We start from the raw sequence: 8,276 nt of genomic DNA on the forward strand, positions 1-8,276 counted from the left end.
GGCGATAACACTTACCTAGGGGCAAAATCGTCCTCTCTTTCTCCTGTACGTGTGTGTTTATACACAYATATACACATATATATGTGTGTAATATATGTGTGTGCATGTGTGTGTGTGTGTGCGTGTGTGATATTTGCCCTCAAACTAAAATCTTATCAAATTACATAATTAATGCAGCAGTTGCAGCCCCCGGAATTATTGCTAGAGTCATTTCTTTAGATAGCAGAGCGCTGAATATTCACGGTGTACTAGAGCAGGTTTGTTCTGCCGGGAAACCCTGCACTTCATTACCTGACAGCTAACTTCCCGAGTGCTGCGAGAGGAACTGCACGTTTGACCCAGAAAACAGTACTGGCGATCGTGCCGGGGCGCGGTTCGTCACCCCGCAGGGGAAATGCTGATGGACGTGAAGGGCGACAGTCCGGACAGACCCCTGCAGGTGTGGCACAGACCCCGAAGGGGACCGAGTCGCTTTGTTGGGGACAGGGGGCGAGTTTTTGGGGGTAGGAGCCATCCCCGCGAGTCAGGGAGCCAGAGCTCAAGCCCAGAGCCTGCTATCCGTCTGGTTAAACGCTTTCCCTTCGCAAAGCCCTGGCAGGGCCACCTATGCTTGGGGTGAGCTGGGCCCTCTGGGAAACGCAGTGGAGCCTCATCTACCAGAGGCTGCGTTGCTGCGTTTTCCTTCAGATAATTCAAGCCCTTCTACAGATGATCGACACGGGAGAAGTCGGCTGCTTGGCATATTTCTCGTGGACTACCCCGGATAAAGCTTCTTTCCCTCTCCTCCTCCCCCCGCAGCCCCCCGGCTCATTTTGGGCCGGTCTGAAGCCTCAGTCTGCCTTTGAGGGGTCTGTTACAGCCCCGGAGTGAAAAGGCTTGCAAGTGACACTGCCTGCGCAGAGATGTTTGTGTAAGGCACTCGGGCTCCTGTTACCAGACCCGGAAATAAAATCTATTGCCTTCTTTAGGAGAAACAAATGCAGCCCGGTATGAGCAGGCTCTTGCCTTGAACAAACCCTCACTTGAGCATGACAAATAATGCAGGGGGATCGCGATGAAAACACCGGCCACTGCCCCTCACTGCAGAGCTCTTTAACTTCCTCTGCTTAGTGAATCAAAATGCTGCGGCTCAGGCAGCCAAGAAAAATACACTGAAGGGAACTTTCAGTGCTTCAGCACACAAGGAAAAGGTGAGGGTTTTGTCTGAAGGAGAGTAGCTCTGGGGCTTGGAAAAACACGTATTTAAACTCAGGAGCACGGCTGAGCGATCAGCTTCTTCCCATTTTGTTCAGCGGAGCGGGGCTAAAAGGAGAGTCTTCCCCTTTCTGCACGGGGGGAAGAGGCTCCCTGAGCGGGGAAAAGGTCCATCTTGTTCCCATTTAAGCAAATGGACGGCTTTTCTGTTTGCTTGCTATTTTGTCTCCGAGTGAGAACTCTTAACCTCTAGCACTAAATATTAAATGCGCTAAATATTAAATCGAGTGCCGGTGTGCTGAAGAGCCAAGTCTCGCCCTCTCCCCACTGGTGGGAGTGATCGGCCCCGTCTGCGCAGGACGAGCGGGAATGCAGAGTGGGGGCCGCTGGGTTTGCTTTGCTTCAAAGCAGAGAGATACTCGCTGTTGTGAACCCTGCCTATAGTCCTACAAAAAAAGAAGACTCGTTTTTTAAAAACAGACAGACGCACGGAAACAGATTGGGGCTTTACCAAGAGTCTGTGACGGTTTTTCAGTGGAAAACGGAGAGGATAAGTGGGAGCTAAGGTGGACAGGTAAAATGTTACATCAGCTAACAGTGCTGCTAAGGGAAGGGGGGAGAGGGAAATCAGTTGGAAAGATGAAAATCGCACATGTGCTTCTGATGACCCCATTAGATGTGAAGTCCTCCAGGAAATACATATTTGAAACAGCCAGGAAAAACAAACATGCCTTTTATAGACTTGCCTGTCCTGCCATGAAAAATGCAAACCTCGATATGGTGTGTGTGTATCTAGGAGGTGGGAGGGAGGAAGAGGGAATAGATTTTGTAAAGAAGCCGATGAAAGCTACCTTCATCAGGAATATTCATTTGCACTGCTCTGCTCTCCAGAATTGGGAAAACCGAGGCAGTAGCTAAAAGTACCGCGTGGGAGCCGGACAGCTGAATCTGGAAAGTAATTGTCGATAGCTCGTCTGAGTGTCAACATCGGCAAGACTGGCTGGCAACAGGGAGGAAGAAAAAAAAACGGGGAAAGAGGTGTGAAGAAGTGGGGGTTTATAAAACCCTTAGTTTGTTGTGGAGTTGGACAAACTCCATAAATCATGCCGAAGAGCGATTTCTAGTCATGCCGGAGTTTGGGTCTGGGCAGAGCTGCAGGACGGGATTAGACACCCCCATCCCGCTTTTCCAAAGCGCAGTTTTAGAGGCATTTGTGCTGGGGGGCCTGGGCGGGGGGGAGAGCAGAAACTTAATCCGAGAGCATTTTAGAAGTAAAAGCATGGTTGTGTCTCCTCTCGCCCTCCCATCATCCTGCCCACGGAGCCGGACAGAGAGGTCCGGCTAAAGGGAGGGCAGGCAGGATCCAAGTGAGCATTTGCTCCCCCCTCGCCTCTCCACACCGCTGCCCCGAGAGCCCCCCGGGCCACGACTTGCCGCCGGCTGGTGCCTCTGCAGAGCCCGGCGCTGTTGCAGCCCCCGTAGGTGTCCCGGGGCAGGACGCTGCCCTGGCACCTTTGCTGCGGGGACACTCACTGCCTCGCCTCGCGTTAGCTTCAGCAAAACGATGCGTTTAATCGAAGAGGCTGAGCACGGTCCCCCGCTGCCGCCGGAGGTCTGTGTGCCCGAGGAAAGCASTCCCAAAGCGGGAGCCGGCGGCAGCCCGAGAGGGGCCCAGCCGGCAGCCTGCGAGCAGGGCGAGCCGGGTCCCTCGTGGATTTGGCCCTGGCGCAGCGAAACCGCGGCTCCTGGGCCCGGGGCTGCCTGTGCCGCCGCGGCCCGACCCGCCCCGTCGCAGGAAAGCGGGTGCTGGCTGCTTCCCACCGGCGGGGGACACGTGGCGAGCAGGGGGACTTTGCTCCTTGCAGCTATTCCTCCTGCTGACCTCTGCCAAAGCCGGAGCAGCGGGGCAGAGACGCGGCGCCCCAGGTCCCGGCGCACCCAGCGGGCGCAAGGGGCCACTCGAGCCGGCTGGCAGCGCCCAGGCGGCTGCGGAGCAAGGGCCGAGTGGGTTTCGCTCCGTATCCCGAGATATTCAGTTACACACGAGCCCCGCAGCTGCTGCATGCGACGATACGCAGAGTGGAGCCTGCAATGATACGTACTAGTCGGCTCGCAAGGCTGCGGCTGGCGCTTGGGAAGGGAGGGGATATTAAAAACTTAAGAAACATCTTGGGACACTGCTCTTAAAACCGTGTCGAGTGCACACCCAACAACAACAACTGGAAAGTCAGGACGGTTTGGAAACCTCCCGGATTCAAATGGAAAGAGACGCGCGCGCCGGCGGGGCAGGGAGGCGCCGGCGGCGCTGCGCGGGGCGCGGAGCTGCGCGGAGAGCGGGCTGCGGGCGGGCCCGGCCCTGCGCCGCTCACCCCGCTGCCCTCCGAAGGGAGGAGGCCGGAGACGTTCGACCCCACCTCCCCCACGATTTTAACAGAAACCGGGGCGGTCGGAGGGACGGAGGAGCGGGAGGCGGAGCGGGCCCCCTCCGAGCTCTGCTGCTTCGGGTGCGCGCAAGGGAGGCCTCTGTCCCCCTGCGGGGGCCGAGGAAATTTCAGAGCTGCCTCCGGCTTAGGTGCTGTGGATCCCCCACTGTGCAACGACTCTGCGGGGTTGTATCGAGATGGAGAAGTCCGCAGATCCTGTCCGTCTTCGAAGGGGCATTTCGCCGGGCAAGGTCGGCCCAGCGAAAGCGACGGTGTGTCCCCKCCCGGCCCGGCCCGGCCCCCAGCTATTATTTTGAGATCCGATCCTCGTTTCTGCCAGTCTCTGAGCTGCTGTCCCTGGGGGGGATCCCCGGAGGTGCAGTGGGGCCGGTCCTCTGTCTCATAATTACTCCAAATCGGGTGTTCATTACGTCGGCTAGTACCGGGCGATGGCAAATAAAGCCCCCTTCAAGATATTCACCCAGGCACTGCTTCCGTCACCACTAATTGAAAACAAAACTCCCGAGCCTGGAGAGGACCGCACGTCGAGGCCACAGGCATCGGTGGCACAGGCCCTCGGCGGCCCCCCGGGGGCGGCCCCGAGGGCTGCCGTGCGGGGGCCGGGGCGAGGGCGGCCCTGCAAGCGCCGCGCCGGGCCCGCACGGCCGCAGCCCGCGGTGCCGGCCCGACGGCCGGGGTGCCCCAGTGCCCCCCCGGGCGCCGCGCGGGTTGCGGGCGCTAGCCCCGCGGCGGGTGTCTCTAAAAACGGCGGCGACGGGTTACGGCGTTAATGCAAGTCAAGGCTGAAGCCCGCTAACTGCCCGCTCGGTTGGCATGCGCTGCCATTTCGATGGTATCTAGCCGTTGGAGGCGTTTTATGGCTGGGGGAAATCTAATCCGGTGAAGAGAAAGGAAGAGAATACTGTTGGCATTGAATGAACTCCGTGTGGTAATCTTTGGGCAAATGTATGGGTTTCGATGCCAAAGCAAAGTGTTTTCTCGTCGGGTCTGCTCATACTCTGAAGGGAGGCGAAGACACCATTTGAGAAATCCAGCTGGTTGCAAATCATACATTTAATCTCTCAGCTGGAATGATTTAATGGATCAGTATCGAGTAACAGTCCTGGAAAAGTAGCCTCCTAAAAAAACAGAGATAAATCCTGATCGAATAATAGTAAATGAAAACCGTGGATTACAGTGACTGCAAGACAGTATTTTCTTTGCAGTCCTCGAAAGATGCCGCCTCAGATGGGCCGGTCGAGCCGAAAAAAACCCACGTGTCATTTGGGTGGCTGCAGGCGCAGCCCCCTGCAGACGGCGGAGCCCCCTCCGAGCCCCCTGGGGCAGGCTGCCCTCTCTTCCCGTGTCCCGGGCACTTTTGGAAACGGCCTCTCCGCCGGGCGGGGAGCAAAGACACAAACTCTCCCTCCGGCAGGCAGCGACGGCGCTGCGCTGCGCTGCGCCGCCGAGCCCGAGGCGGGGGCGCGCCCGGCGGGGGGCACCCGGGGGGGGCTCCGGGGGGCACCAGGGGCCGCGGCCACGGCGGCGGCCTTAGCGAGAGGGACCCGTACGGCTCGGTTCGGGCCAGGGGTCTCGCTGGGTTTTTTTTTTTCCTTCTTCTGTGGGGATCACGCAGAGGCAGAGGAAGGAACTGCTGCGCTGGGAAAAGTGGCGTTTTCTCCCGAAATGTGCTTAAACTAGTCGAGAATAGGAAAGAAAACCCTTTGACCCTCTTCTCTTCTTTTGGGGCGTGTTAGAGACAGAAGCGGCTGCGGCGCGTTGTGCAAGGGGGGTCGGGGAGATGGGGAGAGACGGGGGCAGCCGGCCGCCAAGCCGCTGCGGCAGCCGCTGCCGGTGGGGCCAGCGGGGCCGGCGGGCGGAAGGGTGCCCGGGGCCCCCCTCGGCAGCCGGGGCTCCGGGGCTTTCCTAGACCTCCCGTTGCCCCGGGGGCCGTACCTTTGAAGGGGGTCTAGCGGTTTGGATAGAGCCGCCCTGAAGCGCGGGATCCCTGCTGCGAGCTAGAGCGCCTGACCCGCCTGCCCCGGCGGCGGGGGAGCTCACCGCCGCCTGGTTAAAGCGCTCCCTCGGGGCGCAGGTGCCTCCCTTCCCCTGCGGGCGCCGGCGGCGGGGGGGCCCTAAACCACCCACCCCTCCAGCCGCCGCCGCCGCCGCCGCCGCTCGGGCCCGGGGGCGGCCGAAATGCTGAACCTCGGCTGCCGCGGGTGCCTGTGTCCCCGCGCGTCCCAGGCTCCTCCGGCCCGTCGGGGCGGACCGAGCCGGGCCGGGCCCCGGTGCCGGCGGGCTCAGCCCCTGCCGTGCGCGGCTGCCGCCCCCCGCCCCCTTTCCCCGCGGCAGCACGGCGGGGCGAGCGGGACCTGGACGGGGCTGCGCCTTCCCATGCCGCAGTGGCGTACTTTATTTAATTTTCTTTCACCAAAAGCCACCCTCTTAGCAGTTCAAAGGAGCATGAGTTATAGGGGGAGATGTGGGTTGGATCTGCCGTTTCGAGGGCGTTTCGTGTTACCAACGGCAAGCCACTGTCGGAGAGCGTCTCTGCAGCCGGTCTGAACGGCGCGTACCTCTCGGAGGAAACGCAAATGTGCTTCACTTGCTTTTACTCGGAGCGAAGGGAAAAAGTCAGACAGAAAGCCTTGAAGAGGCGACGGAGGAGTCAAAGGGCGGTATTGGGTCCACTCCCACTCCGGTTCGCTCCCAGCCCATCTACGTATTTTCCCTCTCCGGGCAAAGCGTTTCTACCTCTAAATAACGCTGCCCCCCGGTTAGCCCGCGGGCGGCCCACGCCGGGGACCTCCCGCTTCCCCTGCCCGGCGGCTGCCCGGGGCGCCGCTGCCGAGCAGGGCGGCAGCGAGCGGCGGGAAGGGCCCTGCTGCGGCGGGCTGGCCGGGCTCAGCACCAGCGCCCTTGTAAGGGCTGCAATGCAGAGCGCAAGGGCGAGCGGGGGCAGCGCAGCCCCAGCACATTTTTGTCATTAAATGTACTCGCGTTGTAATAGTTGTTCGTATTTACAGGGCATTCTTGAACACAAACCACGTGCTGGAATCGTCCGTAGATGAATCGGGAGGCAGTGAAAAATTGCACTTCCCAAGGACAGCTGTGGCATCACGGGCAGCTCAGGTCAAAATCAGTTTAGTGTGGTGTTACCTATTTATAGACAGACGGAAAATCTAAATAAAGTTAAAGAAACGGGCCATCAAAAAAATCTCAGAAAGTGTTGTGAACTTCAACCTAAAAAATTTTTGTCTTAGGTCAGCTTAAAAGTTTTGTTCACATCACTGTGTGGTTTTTTTTTTTCAATCTGAGCATCTTCTCAAAAATGTTATTGTATATTAATATAAATTTAAAATGATCATTTCAAAAGTTCCCCCCCAAAATCTTCAAAAATTTAAATGCTTTTACAATGTTTTTAAATAGAAAGGTTTTTGACATTGTCAATTCTTTCTCAGATTTTATAGACTTTGACAAAGGGGCGTTTTCTTCTTTTTACATATTAATTAATATTTTTCAAATTATCTTCAAATTAATTCAGCATTAATTACTGAAAAAAAGCCCAGCCAGCTCTGTCTGCTTAAATCAGAGCTACAGTGAGCTTACTTTCATAAGAAAAGCTAAATAAAATAGTTATTCTGAAGAACAAATATATGCTCAAGTGCACAAACCAGAAAACAGTTTATCTTAATTTTAAAGGACACAAAGGTGCTCTTTAGCATGTAGCCTTCGATCTATACAATCTTTTGGTTATCTTTTATATTAAGTGACTTTTTCTAACTATCACACATAAGCAGATATGTGTAAAATTCATATTTATGTACAGTATGCTTTAAACATAGGTTCATGGGTATTTAATGTTATTAACTAATGTATAGCTACAGAAATTCAAATAAATTATTTACAAAGCATTTGAAAAGAATTTGTGACTTCTTCTTGCAATTTTTTTTTTTTTTTTTTTTTTTTTGTCTAAGAGCAAAAGCCTGGCCCTGTTCTTTTTGAAGATGGTGGCAAAGTTCCCTTCTACACCCTAAGGATCCGTGAAGTCAGTCAGGGTTTTTCCATGGACTTTGGATCAAGCCCATAGAATGAGTCAATTTAAGAATTGATTACTTCTCTGTCATAGAAAGGCACATTGCATTTGCTTAGATAACTTCATCTCGAGGATTTTTCCACTCCCATATTCTAGGATCTTAAATAAGGAAACTCTTTAGTCAAAGTTTCCCCGAAATGAGCCCAGTTATCCCTGTTCCTGCCAGCCTTACACCTCCCGTTTAGGACTTGGTTTAGGTGGCACAAAGAGCAAACTGGTTTCTACACTCTTTCTTGTAAACCTATTTTTCTCTTTGTCCCTGTTTTCCTTCCAAGCTGTCTTCCCCATAATCCTCCAGCAAATGTGTCCTTTTTGGTGCGACAGGGTGACAGGAGAAAGGAGGCCCAGGGAATCGGAGGTAAATGCAACGGCAGCACCAGGCACAGGGATGACATGGAAAGAAAGGAGACACTAACAAAACTGAAATGGGTGACAACTTCAGTGCTGTGCCTCACCCTGGCTTCCCCTGTCTTGCCATCTCCCCTGTCAGTCATTTTAATTTAAATACTGTTTTCTTTCTAATTTCAAGGGTATTTTTTTATCTCTGTACACCTTTATGT

Source organism: Apteryx rowi, unplaced genomic scaffold, assembly GCF_003343035.1.
Source record: "Apteryx rowi isolate R43461 unplaced genomic scaffold, aptRow1 scaffold_447, whole genome shotgun sequence".
NCBI classification, from domain to species: domain Eukaryota; kingdom Metazoa; phylum Chordata; class Aves; order Apterygiformes; family Apterygidae; genus Apteryx; species Apteryx rowi.